Consider the following 17,171-nt stretch of genomic DNA (forward strand, 5'->3'; position numbering starts at 1 on the left):
GGGAGTGTTCAAAAAAAGCAGGAGTGCCAGGAAAAACGCAGGCGTGGCTGGGCGAACGCAGGGCGTGTTTGTGACGTCAAAACAGGAACTGAACAGTCTGAAGTGACCGCAAGCGCTGAGTAGGTTTTGAGCTACTCTAAAACTGCACAAAAAAACTTTGCAGCCGATATGCGATCCTTTCGTTCGCACTTCTGCTAAGCTAAAATACACTCCCAGTGGGAGGCGGCATAGCGTTTGCACGGCTGCTAAAAACAGCTAGCGAGCAATCAACTCGGAATGACCACCTAAGTACCTAGATTAGGGACTTAGTACACTAACAATCGTTCCCCCCTGCTATGACCCCGGTACTGCTGAGGTTATCTGGAGTCTCTCCGGAGGAGCTGCGCGTCCCTGTCAGTCAGCGTCTGTGTCAGCTGCAGAGGGAAAATGGCGCTGATGAGCTGCTGCATCCGCTCATAGTGAAGCCCCACCCCATCAATAGTGCGCGGTCTTCCCGCACTTTTTTATACTGGCTGTATGTGTCTTGTGCATAAAATGGAGACAGACTCCTTTTATGGCTATGTTGCCAGTCTGGGTACCATGTCTGCGGTTCAGCGTCTGCGTCCGTACACAGCGGGAGACGCAGTCCGCCCTGTTTAGAAGCCGTGCGTCTCTGTACCCTCATGCCACCATAATGGCCGGCGACCCGCTAACCGGGATGCTGGCTTAGTACTCACCCCTCTTCATTCTTCTGGCTCAGTTAGGGGTGGCGGCGTGTTGGGGTATTTGCCCTATCCCGTCCGATCTTGGAAGCAATACAGTGTTGAGCCTTGTCAGTACCTGGCTGAGAGACCACCAGGGAATACACGGTGCTGTAGAATAAAAAGGGACTCACTGCATGGCTTCATTCCATGCCAGGTGTCAGGACATACTGATCAATCACAGCGAGCCATCAGTGGTTGTTTGATGTATCCCCACAGTGTGTTACATCGTCTTAAATACTCTGTGCTACCAATAATATACCACTTTTATTCCATTGTCTGGTTTTTCTCTCAAGCTTTTCTCATTGAACTCTCATCACGAAGGACTCCCTAGTCTCCCGTGCACTGGTTTCTACCATCAGTGGTTACTGAGGAGATACCCGAGTGAAAGCAGATTCAATCTGTCTTCCTTCTCCTGGAGACCTGTTCCCATAGTCTGGCATTCTCGACCAGCCGTTCACTACCTCAGATAAACAGCTGGTAAGTAGAAGCCGAACAAAACATTAAGGTTCTCGGTCAACTTATCATATTTTCCTCTCTCCCTTCTTTCTGTCTTAACCCTGCTGAGTGTCTTGTAAGCAGGAAGACACAACACTGTGTTTAGTTTCTTTACCAGGTACATGTTGTTAATGATATTTTTACCATAGATCAATGCTGATCAGTGTAATCTCTTGATGGTTATTTGAACCTTGTGTAGTAACATATACAATAGGCTAACTCTGATCTGCAGATATATATATTTTTTCCAATAAATGTTTATTGATTTGTAAAGTAATAACAGGTTATAGAAGGCAGCATACATAGTTCAACTGATAATACAGGAAAACACAATCCGATAGGTATGGGCAATGACAATTAACATAGCTATCATGGCCAGTTGTATATAAACTCCGTGTCCAGGTCAATACCTCTAATTCGAGGTCAAATCCGGCCTCTCTAGGATAAAGCTGTCTTGACAACACATTTCTTAACACTAAAACAAATAAAGAAGAAGGGACAGAGAAGAATACAGGGTGGAAAATAGAGATTCAAGAAAAGAGGGGGGGGGGGGGGGGGAGACAGTGTGGACTTTCCAGGTCCAGTCAGGTCAGGAAGCTGAAATAATAACCTCTATCTCCAATTGTCAATAATAAAATAATTAGGAATCGGAAGTAGAGGGCAACGTGAAGGGCTCAAGTTAGAGCATCAGTGTCGGGTAAGCTTGTGAGGATTTAAATTCCAACCAAGGGGACCAAGGGGTCGTGAATCTCCGATGGGTCTCCGGTGTCACCAGCAAGTCCTCCATAGTCATATACCAATCTACTCTAGAAACCCATTCCCTCATAGTAGGAGGTTCAATAGATCGCCAGCGAACCGGAATAACCGCTTTGGCCGCGCTATTAAGAAACTTTAGTAAGGAATTTTTGTAGGTCGACAAGGGCCATGTAACACAGTTGAGAAGCCAGAAGGCTATCAATTTTGAGGTTGCAATGACTTTATCCCAAAAGGGACGAAGTATGGAGCAATCCCACCAGATATGCATCGGGGAGCCCATTTGAGTATTACATCTACAACACATGTCTGGTACATTAGAAAACATTTTAGCCAGTGTTTGGGGACATCTGTACCACCGAGATAAAACTTTGAAATGTGTTTCGAGGACTGAATAACTTGAGGAAGTTACAAAGGTGGCTTGGAAACTCTTCTCCCAGTCCTCCTCTGACAAATCTATCTGTATGTCATAGCCCCAGTCCCTGGCATATTTAGGGAGATCTGGGAATTTGTTCACAATCAAAAATCTATAACATTTTGAGAGGAAGTGCAGTGGACGAGAGGGTTCTGAGCATAAATTCTCAAAAACCGTTAATGGTCTAGCCAGGCTTGGACGGACATTACTCCCCAGGGCAAAGTGTTTCAGTTGAAGGTACTTCCAAATCTCCGAAGGTGAGAGATTCCACTTTGATTGCATCAAGGGGAAGGGGATCATCTCTCCACGCTCCACCAGCTGGCCAACACGCGTCACCCCCTCCCGTTGCCATGAATCAAATCCCCGGCCTGAGACCGCCGGCGGAAAATCTGGGTTATAAAACAAAGGGGTCAGGGGAGAGTATTTAGAAGAAATATACGGGAGAACCCTAAGTCTACCCCAGCGTGAAAGTGTAGGGCCAATAGTAGGGTGATCTATGTGTGGTATCTTAGAGCACCAAGGGTAGTAAGCAATGGGGGCGGGTAGCACTGCTTCCTCGATATGGACCCACTGTTTTGTGTCACATGGGCGTGACCATTCCAAGATTCTATGGAGAATAATAGCCTCATAGTACAGTGTGAAATGCGGTAGCTGAAGACCGCCCTTATGTTTAGGACGAAAAAGAATGGCATGTTGAAAGCGGGGCCGTTTGCCCCCCCATACAAAGTCCCTAACTAAATTATGTAGATCTCTGAACCAAGTTCTGGGAATGGAAACCGGGAGCGCCTGGAGGAGATAGAGGACTCTCGGTAAAACGTTCATTTTAATAGCACTGAGCCTCCCCAACCAGGATAACTGCCTGGTACCCCAGTCCCGGAACTCGGAGCGAAGTGAGATAAGTAATTGTTTGAAGTTTACCTCAAAAAGACGTGATAAATCTTTATGTAAAGTGACCCCCAGGTATTTAAAGCTAGAGGGGTGCCAGTGAAAGGGGAAAGATTGTTTGAGGCCATCGAGAGCTTGGGAGGGCATTGATACAGTCACTGCCACTGACTTAGAAAGGTTAATCTTAAAATTTGACAGGGAGCCATATCTATCAAGTTCGGACATCAGGTTAGGGACAGAAACCACCGGGTTCGATATAATAGCTAGCAGATCGTCCGCGAACAGCGCAAGTTTGTACTCTCTGCCCCCCACTGTAATGTCTGGATTAAGCCTAATGGAACTCGCCAAGGCCTCCATGCAAAGGACGAAGATGAGGGGCGAAAGAGGACATCCCTGTCTAGTGCCGTTCCTAATCAGAACTGGGTGGGACAGGTCTCCATTAATTTTGATTCTTGCAGTTGGGAAATTATAAAGTGCCAGAATGCGGTTCAAGCTGACAGGCCCCAACCCCAAGTGACGCAGGACCCCCTCCATGAACACCCAATCTACTCGATCAAATGCCTTCTCGGCATCAGTAGAGAGCACCACTATTGGGTTATGACTATGTGAAGCTAAATGCATCAAATCGATAATTTTGGTCGTATTATCCCGGTCCTCCCTACCAGGGATGAACCCCACCTGATCCGAATGCACAATATTGGGGAGTAGCAGCTTCAATCTGTTTGCTATAAGTTTAGCAAACAGCTTGATGTCTGTGTTGAGGAGGGAGATCGGGCGATAACTGACACATTGAGCCGGGTCTTTCCCCTCCTTTGGTATAACCGTGATGAAGGCCTCTAGTGATTGAGGGGAGAAACCACAATTATCGGAGACCTCATTGAACGCCAATAGCATTTTAGGCAAGAGAGAATATTTAAAAAGCTTATAATAAGAGATGGTATAGCCATCGGGGCCCTGACTCTTCCCGGAAGGAGCCTCCTTAAGAGCTTGTTCCAGTTCCGGGAGAGAGAAGGGGGAATCTAGCCAAGCGCTATCGTCTTCTGATATTCTAGGGAGTCCTGCGTCACGGAGGTACCCCGCCACCAATTCCCTGGTTACCGATAATGACCTCGGGGTTCTAGGTTCCTGAAGATTATATAATTTAGTGTAATAAGAGTGGAAAGCCTCAGCAATATCCTTGGTGAGGGTGTGGCGGGTCCCCACCGCATCCTGTATCGACTGGATAAATAGAGTGGCTCTCTGCGGGCGGAGCGCCCTGGCCAGAAGCTACCCCGGTTTGTTACCCCATTGATAAAAGTGATTTCTTCAAAGCCTATAATCCCTTTTGATGTCTGAAAACAAAAGGGTATTGAGAGCTGCTCTCGTCTCGGTCAGTGTGTTCAGCACCGAAGAAGATGAGCCCGTCTTATGCGTTGTCTCTAAATCCCTCAGCCGCTGAAGTAAAGCATTCTTTTCCCCCAGTCTTTCCTTTTTCAGCATGGAAGCTAGCTGGATGAGCTTCCCCAGCAAAACACACTTGTGGGCTTCCCACACCGTGACCCGGGAGACATCCGGCATTTCGTTTGTTATAAAATAATTTTCCATTGTCTCAAGTATCTGGGGCTGAAATCTCGTGTCCATTAAGAGTTGTTCGTTCAACCGCCAGGTATATTGTTTGGAGTGTGGGTAGGACGTCCCCAGGGTCAGGGAGATAGGAGCATTATCCGACCAGGTAATCAAGCCGATGTCAGTATCCCTAACTAGATGCAGAAATCTGTGGGGCAAGAGAAAATAATCTAACCTAGAGTAGGTGTCGTGGGGTCTGGAATAGAACGTGTAGTCCCTGTCCCAGGGGTGTTGGAGCCTCCAGGTGTCAACCAGCTGGTGGTCATGGAGAGAACGGCGCACTCTACGGTGCGATGCTACGGAGGATCTGGCCGGCGCCCCGGAGATGTCCACCTCCAGCTGGAGAGTCCAGTTAAGATCACCTCCAATAACTGGGATACCTGTAATCAAGGGGGCAATGCGATTGAGAACCTTCCCTAAGAAACTAGGTTGTGATTGGTTGGGGACATATATGTTAATGAATGTATAGAGCTGATCAAACAATTTACATTTCACCAGGAGTGTCCTGCCCTCCTCTAAAGACACAGATGTAATTTCCCGAAAAGGCAAGCGTTTGGACAGCAAAATAGCAACACCCAAAGACTTGCCATTGCTGTTGTTGTTATAAAAGGAGTATGGGTAATTACGGTCCTTAAGGACCGGGGCCGCTCCCACTTTGAAATGCGTTTCCTGTAAAAAGGCAACATCAGCCCGGAATGCAAAAAGGTCCCTAAGCACCCTTGAGCATTTCTCCGGGACATTAAGGCACTTAACATTAAGGGAAACCAATTTTATGGCCGTCGCTTTGGGGTCAACCGCCATCATCTAGAAACCAGAGTGAAATGCTGAGTCTGGCAAGGAGGGCAGAACAACTCTCGAAACAGAGAACCACACATCAGGGAGTGGGAGAGAAAAGAGAGAAAGAATGAAACAGAAGTAAGGAACACATAAGGAGGGAAGTTCAAGGAACCTAACCCAAGCAAAAATCAGCAAATGAAATCAGGAACTTAGAAAAAAAAACACACTACCGCCTCTCGGGAGCACGGATGCGTTAGTCGCATCGGAGGCCGAGAATACTCGGGCGGTGTAGGGGCGAACTGGGGGTCAGTGCCGGCCCCAGCCCCAACAGGAATGTTGATATCACAATCAGAAATATAACTAACAGTTCGATCACACAACTATAGAGCACTTTAGAGAAACATCATATAACCAAAAACAAATACCTCCAACCCGGTCGGGTCAGATGGGTACCTGTCGGGTCAAGTACGATCCCGATGCCTCGGTCACGTCTCCAAAAGGGAGTATGAGCCATAGAGCAAAGAAATCCCTCGAATCGGCAAGAAACCTGTTAAACTAAATTAGGGTCTCTTGAAAATACTAAAGTAAATGTTCCGAATCATGTAGAGACCCTCATTTCTTCATCGACTGCGTGAGGGAGCGCTGCTCTCTAGGGAGTTTCGGGTTACGGTTGACAAGGTGCCAGTCATTGTCAGGGTGAGAGAGTTCTGGGGGTACACCACATGTCAGATGCTCCTGCCAATCTGGGAGAGAGACCTGCGGTACACCCAACGCTTGGCAGAAAAGGGGCAAGTCGGAGGGGTCCTTAAAGGAGTGCAGTTTCCCATTTTGCGAGACCTGGAGTCTGAAAGGAAAGCCCCATTTATACTTAATACCCAGCTTCCGGAGTTCTGCGGTGAGCGGGTGTAGGGCTCTTGGCTTCTGAAGGGTCGACCACGATAGGTCCTGAAAGATCTGAATTCTATGAGATGCAGTATCTATAACATCCATGCGACGAGTCTTGCGGAAGATCTCCTCAGTTTCTGTGTAATAATGTAGGCGGCAGATGATGTCGTGGGGGCGGTCAGACGGTGTACCTCTGGGTCTCAGGGCTCGGTGGGCCCTATCGAACTCGATGGTCGAGGCAGGATTGCGGCCCAGGAGTTTGTTGAATACCGTCGTAAGGAAGCCTATAAGACAATCGGGTGAGATGTCCTCGGAGACCCCCCGGATCCTCAAATTATTTCTCCTTCCACGGTTATCTAAATCTTCTACACGGTCTTGGAGCTGTTGAAGGCTTGATGCCTGCTTAAGAACTGTGGCTCTAAGAGCATTGTGTGCCGCTGCCGTGTCTGAAGAGAAGCCTTCCAGCAAAGACAGGCGGGAACCAATATGCGTTATTTCTGCCTGAACCACCGCGATCTCCGAGCGGACAGTTTCTCTGACCCTACCCTCCAAATGCTCAAAGTCCTGCTTCGTTGGGAGGGCCTGAAGAAGGTTCAGAATCTGAGAGAGGCTTCCCGGATCCGTCGTGGTGTGTGGGTCTGCCAGTTGGGGCCGAGTCTGAAGCAGGCGAGAGACGTGGGTTCGAAGGCAAAGAGGCATCTATCGTGGGGGTGGAGCCCTGGGGAAGGAGAAATTGTCTCATACCGGCTGAAGTCGGAGTATCCATTGCACGCGTTGGAGTGATCTTTTGCGACTTCCTTCCTCTCCCTTGCGATCCTTTCTTACCTCTCACCATGAGGCACCTTAGTTACTTCAATAGGACATCAGGACTAGTGTTGTGTGATTAGAGCAGCATCCCGTCGGGACCAGTGCCCGCACGCCACCCCAGAATCTAAGTGGCTAGCCGGACATCAGTGCGGAAGTAAACTTGCAGAGAAGAAACAGTAAGCTTGCTTAGCCACAGGATGTCGACACAGCAACACACGTTATGAGCAAATGGTAAAATGACAAAAATCCAGGCTCCACTATTTCACAAGTATGGCAGTAGAGTGGTTCAGTGGGAGCTGGACATGGGGGTATTTTTTAAGTAGGTAACGGTGGCTGCAGCATTCATCCCGGACCACAAATCTGGTAAAGCTCGGGAAGGAGAGGTGTCCCTTAACACTGTAGAGGGCCCACTGGGGACAGGTTGCATATATGAGGGCTGTGGGTAAACAGTGTCAGGGGAGGAAGCTGCAGGAGGCTCTATACACTCCGTCACCAGAGGCTGCCCGTCCTGGAGGAGAGTGAGGATGATGCCAGCCACAAGATCGCCGCCGTCTAGCCGTCAGATCGGGCCTCCCCGCGGGCTATCCAGCCGTCAGCTGCCGCCAGGTAAAGGGGGTCAGCCCAGTGGGGGTGTAGGGGGTGAGGGCTGTGGGTCCAGGAGCTCCGGGAGTCCGCTCTGTATGTGCAGTGGGCCGCGGGAGCTGAGCAGCGCCAACCGCAAGATGGCCACCGCCCGCCCGCAACACGCGCCCCAACCGTTACCTCAAGCGGGTCCCACTGTCCTCAGATTCCGGGAGGGATCGCAGCTCGTCGGGCGGCGTGTCTTGCAGTGGGGAACGGAGCCCAGACGGAGGAGAGGGCTTGCGGTGCAGGCGGGTCCATCGCCGATCGTCCTCAACAGCCTGCTTCCATAATTGAGGTTCCGGCTCCCACGACAGAGGTAGGCCGCAATACACAGGGGGCAGCGCCGGTCCCCCCCGATTCCGCAGCACTAACCTCCCAAAGCAGGGCAGTTCTATTGGCCCAGGCAAATATAATATGGCCAGAAGTCACCTTAACTTCAGGTTAGGGCACACTTTTAGGGAGATGCAGGCTGGAGCTCCACTGAATCACAGCCTTCCCTAATGCCGGCCAGGCCACGCCCTGCAGATATATTTTGCCAGATTGTAATCGCTTCATACTGTGACTACAATTCAACAGATGTATTTTAATTGTCTTTTTTTCTTTCATTTTGTGATTTGACAAAGACAGCTGATTACTACAATGATTTGCAGGATATTCTGACATCCACATAACATTGCAACCACTAATACCCCTTTCAGACTGACAGAGCCGGGTCACATCCGGGAATGTGTTCCGGGACGCATCCCAGGATTGACTCCTTTCAGGCTGCACTTAAACCTGGGATCGACCCAAAACAGCCCCATTCACACTGATCCCGGGAAATCCCTGCAAATGCATATGTATGTCATTAGAAATGGACATTTTTCTGGCCTGGCTCACATAGATGAGGTCACAATAGGAAAGCAAAGGTAGAGGTGGGGCCTGCTCATTGCTGTTGTGTACGTATAATGGGGGTCATTCCGAGTTGTTCGCTCGTTATATTTTTGTCGCAACGGAGCGATTAGTCGCTAATGCGCATGCGCAATGTCCGCAGTGCGACTGCGCCAAGTAAATTTGCTATGCAGTTAGGTATTTTACTCACGGCATTACGAGGTTTTTTCTTCGTTCTGGTGATCGTAATGTGATTGACAGGAAGTGGGTGTTTCTGGGCGGAAACTGGCCGTTTTATGGGTGTGTGCGAAAAAACGCTACCGTTTCTGGGAAAAACGCGGGAGTGGCTGGAGAAACGGAGGAGTGTCTGGCCGAACGCTGGGAGTGTTTGTGACGTCAAACCAGGAACGAAACTGACTGAACTGATCGCAGTTGCCGAGTAAGTGTGGAGCTACTCAGAAACTGCTAAGAAGTGTCTATTCGCAATTTTGCTAATCTTTCGTTCGCATTTTTGATAAGCTAAGATTCACTCCCAGTAGGCGGCGGCTTAGCGTGTGCAAAGCTGCTAAAAGCAGCTTGCGAGCGAACAACTCGGAATGAGGGCCAATGCCTCTTGCTTCAAGCAGCTTTGCAATATTTTTATAAATGACTGCATCCTTCACCGTGCCTGTGATCTGTGTTTTTTTCTTTTCCAAAATATTTTTATTGAGGTCCAGAAAATACAATAAACAACAGCAAGTAGGGACATATAGTCCAACTGTATGTAGGATCACATTGGTCATCTAGACAGACATATACAAAAAAGGTAGGGATCCAATAGAAAAACCTCATATTTTCCATTTTCTATTTAGGAACATCTAGATACATGTAACAAGGTAACACACGACAAGTGGGAAAAAAAATAAAACCGGTGGTATATTAGAGCAACAAGCATGTACCTGACATGGAGAAAATTTGAAAAAAACAATAAAACATACTAATGCGCCTCCCCCTTTGGGGGGAGCTGAATCCAAAACTAACAAACCAACAGAAAAGTAATAACAGTAATAATAACAACAATAGTACCTGCCAGGGCTAGGGGATCGCCGACCCATCCACGGAGATGTCAACAGAGCAAGAAAAGGTATGTAGACGATAGAGATCCAGAATTAAGTAGTAGGAGAGAAAAAGGGGCGCAGCGGTCTGGTGTTGGCGTTTGTGATCAAGGTGGTAGAGAAGAGAGAGAAGAGAGAGAGGGAGAACGGAGAGGAAGGAGAAGGGGGGTAGTTATGGGAAAGATATGGGGGGGTTGTCTGCAAGAGTTTGGTGTCCATACCAGGTGGTGCAATGAAAGCTTTGTTTAATAGCTGTTTTTGTCGGAGTGGGTAGTGTATTAATGAATCGTCGCCAGCAGTGAAACAAAGTGGGGGTTAAAATTTCCTTGTTAAGGGAAGTCTCTAGCCAGCCCATCGTAAATAGAAATAACAGTCTGGAGGTAGCTAAAGGTACTGTGGGGGGGCATCGGATATCCATTGCTGAAGAATAGCTTTCCTGCCCACCGCTGAGTGGATTACAACTAATTTCGCATCCTGAGAGGGGAGGTCACGTTGATCACGAACAAAACCAAAAATAGCCCAAGAGGCGGTGCATTGGAAGTGCAAGCCCAACTCGGAAGTTCCGTAGGCATGTAGCTCAGCCCAGAATTTTGGGATGTGGCGGCAGTGCCAGAAGCAGTGCATGAGGTCGGCCACTGGTGAAGAGCATTTTATACATTTTGCCGAGTCGGACAGGCCCATCAAATGGCTCCTCTTTGGTGATATATAGGCTCTGTGTAATATCTTATAGGACATTCCCTGGTATAAACTAGCTGGGATAAGTTTGAGGGAAGCCGCAAAGCTATCCATCACGGCCTCAGGGGACATAGAGGGAATTTGTGAGGACCATGTTCGTACTTGAGTTAAATCTGTGGTGGGTATGTGTTCTGTGCGTATATAGTTGAGATGGAACAAGTCCCCGAGCGTAAGAGTGTGTCCAGAGAATTAACAAAGTCCGAGGGAGTGAGTTGTGAAAGAATTAATTGTATATAGTGTGAAGCCTGAAAAAAATAAAAGTCGTGGCGGGGGTTAACCCCATATTTAGCTGACACCTCTGTGAAAGTGTGTATTTTTTTGTTAGAGTCAAGGAGATCCCCAATGCATGTAATGCCCCAAGCATGCCATTTAGTAAAGGGGAGGAGGGCCTGCCCTTTTTGAAATTGTAGGTTACCAACTAAAGGGAGAAACAGTGAGTGGGTATGTTGTAGCTTGAGAGATTTGCGGGATAGCCTCCACGCCGTGATAGTAGAGGTCAGGAGGATGTTATCCAGGTGGATGGTAGACATATCAGACTTGTTTGCATGGAGAATGTAACCAAGAGATAGAGGGGCACAAAGTTGGGAGTCAATCAATGAGTCAGTGAAGATAGACGTACCATGAAGCCAATCCATGGTGAAACGGAGGAGGCAAGCCTGGTTATACTGCTCTATATCCGGCAGATTCACTCCCCCGTTCTGTACTGTTTGGGATAGTTTAAAAAAACTTATCCTGGGACGTTTATTAGCCCATATAAATTTAGAGATCGAAGAGTTGAGGAGAGAGACATCAGACTTTGAGAGCATGATGGGTATCATCTGCAGCACGTAGAGCAGCTTGGGAAAACTAGCCATCTTTACTAGATTGCAACGTCCTAACAGATTAAGGGGTAAAGTTTGCCACAGCGTCAGTTCTGTCTGAATTTTACTGAGAATGGGGTGGACATTGTCAGAGTATAAATGGGCAGGGTCGGAAGGAAGAAGGACTCCAAGATAAGTGATGTGGGTGGGGGCCCAGCGAAATGGGAAGGGAGGGTCCCAGCCCACGGTAATCTGTGGAAATATGGCTAGTTCTTCTGATTTGTCAAAATTGATGAAGAAACCGGCGAAGGAGGAAAAGCGGTCAATGGCGTCTTGTAACGCCAGAACCGATTGTCGTGGGTTGGAGGTGAGCAGAAGGATGTCGTCTGCAAACACCATGAGCTTAATCTCCCTGTTGCCAATTTTAATGCCCCGAAAGGTGGGTAAATTGAGGATATATCGTATGAAGGGTTCTAGAGCAATATTAAAAAGAAGGGGAGTCCCTCTCTCAAGGAGAAAAAGAGGGGAGGGAATATTATTAACCATCACCTGCGCAGATGGGCTGGTATAGAGAGAATCAACCAGGCACCGGAAAGTCTCGCCAAATTGTTGGTAGAGTAAAACTCTAGCAAGGTGAGGCCAGGCGATCTTATCGAAAGCCTTTTAAGCGTCAAGGTTGATTAGGATGTTATCCGTAATATTGTTAGCACGGGAGTGGGTGATGCCCGCCAGTGCGGTTCTGATGCCTAGCACTATTGTCTATGTTTTAGGAAGCCCATCTGCGCAGGCGATATAATACGGGAAAGGCATAATTGTAGTCTATTGGCCATCAGTTTCATGAGAATTTGAAAGTCTTGATTGAGGAGGGAGACCGGCCTGTAGGACCCAGGCAAGGAAGGATCCTTACCCGGTTTTGGTATAACAATTATTGTAGCCTCATTAAATCTAATGGGGGTTTGTTTGGAGGTGAGAATATGATTATAGAGAGATGTGAGGGTGGGGGCGATCTCATCTCGCAGCATCTTGTAAAATTCCGCACCATAACCATCAGGGCCGGGACTTTTGTTGTTCGGTAGGGCTTTGATAACTTCAACAACCTCCTCAACCGTGACCGGATTATCTAGGGAGTCCCTCTCCTCTTGAGTTAAGATAGGGAGGGCAGATTCCTCCAGGAAAGAGTGGTTAGCAGCGGGGTCATCAGGGCCCCTGGCATACAAGGACTGGTAGAAATTCCTAAACTCAATGCAGATAAGGTCAGGGTTAGTGCTCAGCGTGCCGGAGCTAGTGATCGTATTAACCCAAGTACGGGATTTGGGGCCTTTAATTAGATTCGCCAGCAATTTGCCTGATTTGTTGCCCCACCTGTGGAGTCTATTCCTCTGATAATCGTAGGAGAGTTGGGCCCGTTCCGTGAGGAACGTATCATATATGAGCTTGGCCGAGAGGTAGGCTTCCCTGTGAGCAGGGGTGTCATGTTGGGTGTAGCTGCGGTATGCAGAGGTGAGAGTGGCGCTTAAAGTGTGCAATTGCGAGGAATTTTTTTTCCGTTTGGCATAGGTGTAGGACATAATGTGTCCTCTAAGGACGGCTTTAGCTGCCCCCAAAAAGATTAGCGAATCTAAGTGTTGGTCATCGTTATCCAAAGTATAATTAAGCCAGGACTGTTTGAGATGGAGTAAAAAGTCAGTGGAGTGGCGTAGGTAGGCAGGAAACCGCCAGCTCGGGGTAGTGCGAGGAGACAAGCCCAATTGGATATGAAGAGATATAGGGGCATGGTCAGAGATGATGATGCTGTCGATAAATGTGTAGGTAGCTTTGGGTAGGAGGTCGGTGCTAGTAAAAATATAGTCAATCCTAGAGTGAGAAGAGTGGGGATGGGAATAAAAGGAATAGTCTTTTTGGGTGGGGTGGAGTATTCTCCAGGGATCTAGGAGATTTAGTTGGGTACAGAAGGAGGAGAGCAGGTGAGTGAGAGGTGTGGAAGTAGTTGCACTTACCCTGGATCTGTCCATGGATGGGTTGACGACCAAATTGAAGTCCCCACCAACTATCAAATTCTGACCTCCCCAGGTGATATGGGTTGATAGAAGATCTGCAAAAAAGGAATCAGGTGAGGTATTGGGTGCATATAGGTTGAGGAGGGTGTAAACAGTGTTTTGAATACATATATCTACTAGCAAAAATCTACCCTCTGGGTCATGCTGATTCCTAAGGACTGAATGTTGTAAGTTGGCGTGAAGTAAAATTGCCACACCTCTAGATTTAGAATTATAAGGTGACGATATACAATTCCCTATCCACGGGGCACGGAGGGTGTGTCTAGGATCATCCAAACAGTGCGTCTCTTGCAAGAATGTAATCTGAGGAGACATGCGTTTCAGGTGAGATAGCACCTTTTTCCTTTTAACCGGGTGATTGAGGCCCTCTACGTTCCAGGATACAAAGCGGAGCAATGTAGCAGCTGGATCTACATCTACAAGGGGTTGCGAGTGGGTGTCAGAGGACATACTATCCCACTCCCATTGGGAAAAATATCATAAAAGAGACAGAAGAGGTAAAGTAGGGTCCCACCCCGACCCAGCGAGCGGGGTGGGAGCTCCCCAGTGGGGAGAAGGGATCCTGGCCCAGGCAAACACAGTTAACAAAACATAAAAATAACAACAAAGGTAATTGCAAACTGTAAAAACAAAAACAACAAGAGGCAGGCATGAGTGTGAAGTAATCACACTCTATACAGCCTGCACGTGAGACCCGAGTAGAGATTCGGGCAGTGTCTAGTAGAGATGTGCACTTGAAATTTTTCGGGTTTTGTGTTTTGGTTTTGGGTTCGGTTCCGCGGCCGTGTTTTGGGTTCGACCGCGTTTTGGCAAAACCTCACCGAATTTTTTTTGTCGGATTCGGGTGTGTTTTGGATTCGGGTGTTTTTTTCAAAAAACCCTAAAAACCAGCTTAAATCATAGAATTTGGGGGTCATTTTGATCCCAAAGTATTATTAACCTCAAAAACCATAATTTCCACGCATTTTCAGTCTATTCTGAACACCTCACACCTCACAATATTATTTTTAGTCCTAAAATTTGCACCGAGGTCGCTGGATGACTAAGCTAAGCTACCCAAGTGGCCGACACAAACACCTGGCCCATCTAGGAGTGGCACTGCAGTGTCACGCAGGATGGCCCTTCCAAAAAACACTCCCCAAACAGCAGCACATGACGCAAAGAAAAAAAGAGGCGCAATGAGGTAGCTGTGTGAGTAAGCTAAGCAACCCTAGTGGCCGACACAAACACCTGGCCCATCTAGGAGTGGCACTGCAGTGTCACGCAGGATGGCCCTTCCAAAAAACACTCCCCAAACAGCACATGACGCAAAGAAAAAAAGAGGCGCAATGAGGTAGCTGTGTGAGTAAGCTAAGCGACCCTAGTGGCCGACACAAACACCTGGCCCATCTAGGAGTGGCACTGCAGTGTCACGCAGGATGGCCCTTCCAAAAAACACTCCCCAAACAGCAGCACATGACGCAAAGAAAAAAAGAGGCGCAATGAGGTAGCTGTGTGAGTAAGCTAAGCAACCCTAGTGGCCGACACAAACACCTGGCCCATCTAGGAGTGGCACTGCAGTGTCACGCAGGATGGCCCTTCCAAAAAACACTCCCCAAACAGCACATGACGCAAAGAAAAAAAGAGGTGCAATGAGGTAGCTGTGTGAGTAAGCTAAGCGACCCTAGTGGCCGACACAAACACCTGGCCCATCTAGGAGTGGCACTGCAGTGTCACGCAGGATGGCCCTTCTAAAAAACACTCCCCAAACAGCACATGACGCAAAGAAAAAAAGAGGCGCAATGAGGTAGCTGTGTGAGTAAGCTAAGCGACCCTAGTGGCCGACACAAACACCTGGCCCATCTAGGAGTGGCACTGCAGTGTCACGCAGGATGACCCTTCCAAAAAACACTCCCCAAACAGCACATGACGCAAAGAAAAAAAGAGGCGCAATGAGGTAGCTGTGTGAGTAAGCTAAGCGACCCTAGTGGCCGACACAAACACCTGGCCCATCTAGGAGTGGCACTGCAGTGTCACGCAGGATGGCCCTTCCAAAAAACACTCCCCAAACAGCACATGATGCAAAGAAAAAAAGAGGCGCAATGAGGTAGCTGTGTGAGTAAGCTAAGCGACCCTAGTGGCCGACACAAACACCTGGCCCATCTAGGAGTGGCACTGCAGTGTCACGCAGGATGGCCCTTCCAAAAAACACTCCCCAAACAGCACATGACGCAAAGAAAAAAAGAGGCGCAATGAGGTAGCTGTGTGAGTAAGCTAAGCGACCCTAGTGGCCGACACAAACACCTGGCCCATCTAGGAGTGGCACTGCAGTGTCACGCAGGATGGCCCTTCCAAAAAACACTCCCCAAACAGCACATGACGCAAAGAAAAAAAGAGGCGCAATGAGGTAGCTGTGTGAGTAAGATAAGCGACCCTAGTGGCCGACACAAACACCTGGCCCATCTAGGAGTGGCACTGCAGTGTCACGCAGGATGGCCCTTCCAAAAAACACTCCCCAAACAGCACATGACGCAAAGAAAAAGAGGCGCAATGAGGTAGCTGTGTGAGTAAGATAAGCGACCGTAGTGGCCGACACAAACACCTGGCCCATCTAGGAGTGGCACTGCAGTGTCACGCAGGATGGCCCTTCCAAAAAACACTCCCCAAACAGCACATGACGCAAAGAAAAAAAGAGGCGCAATGAGGTAGCTGTGTGAGTAAGATAAGTGACCCTAGTGGCCGACACAAACACCTGACCCATCTAGGAGTGGCACTGCAGTGTCACGCAGGATGGCCCTTCCAAAAAACACTCCCCAAACAGCACATGACGCAAAGAAAAAAAGAGGCGCAATGAGGTAGCTGTGTGAGTAAGATAAGCGACCCTAGTGGCCGACACAAACACCTGGCCCATCTAGGAGTGGCACTGCAGTGTCACGCAGGATGGCCCTTCCAAAAAACACTCCCCAAACAGCACATGACGCAAAGAAAAAAAGAGGCGCAATGAGGTAGCTGTGTGAGTAAGATAAGCGACCCTAGTGGCCGACACAAACACCTGGCCCATCTAGGAGTGGCACTGCAGTGTCACGCAGGATGGCCCTTCCAAAAAACACTCCCCAAACAGCACATGACGCAAAGAAAAAGAGGCGCAATGAGGTAGCTGTGTGAGTAAGATAAGCGACCCTAGTGGCCGACACAAACACCTGGCCCATCTAGGAGTGGCACTGTAGTGTCACGCAGGATGGCCCTTCCAAAAAACACTCCCCAAACAGCACATGACGCAAAGAAAAAAAGAGGCGCAATGAGGTAGCTGTGTGAGTAAGATAAGTGACCCTAGTGGCCGACACAAACACCTGGCCCATCTAGGAGTGGCACTGCAGTGTCACGCAGGATGGCCCTTCCAAAAAACACTCCCCAAACAGCACATGATGCAAAGAAAAAAAGAGGCGCAATGAGGTAGCTGTGTGAGTAAGATAAGCGACCCTAGTGGCCGACACAAACACCTGGCCCATCTAGGAGTGGCACTGCAGTGTCACGCAGGATGGCCCTTCCAAAAAACACTCCCCAAACAGCACATGACGCAAAGAAAAAAAGAGGCGCAATGAAGTAGCTGTGTGAGTAAGCTAAGCGACCCTAGTGGCCGACACAAA

The 17,171-nt window shown here is 48.5% G+C and overlaps 1 long non-coding RNA gene across 1 annotated transcript in view; it reads right to left on the bottom strand.

Annotated features, from left to right (window-relative positions):
- LOC134929389 (uncharacterized) overlaps window positions 1-17,171 on the bottom strand; it is a 52,270-nt gene that overhangs the window by 22,314 nt on the left and 12,785 nt on the right. Inside the window, exon 2 of the long non-coding RNA XR_010178532.1 lies at window positions 13,486-13,580. This is a non-coding gene — a long non-coding RNA (uncharacterized LOC134929389). The remainder of the gene's footprint in view (window positions 1-13,485; window positions 13,581-17,171) is intronic.

Source organism: Pseudophryne corroboree, chromosome 5 (genome assembly GCF_028390025.1).
Source record: "Pseudophryne corroboree isolate aPseCor3 chromosome 5, aPseCor3.hap2, whole genome shotgun sequence".
NCBI classification, from domain to species: domain Eukaryota; kingdom Metazoa; phylum Chordata; class Amphibia; order Anura; family Myobatrachidae; genus Pseudophryne; species Pseudophryne corroboree.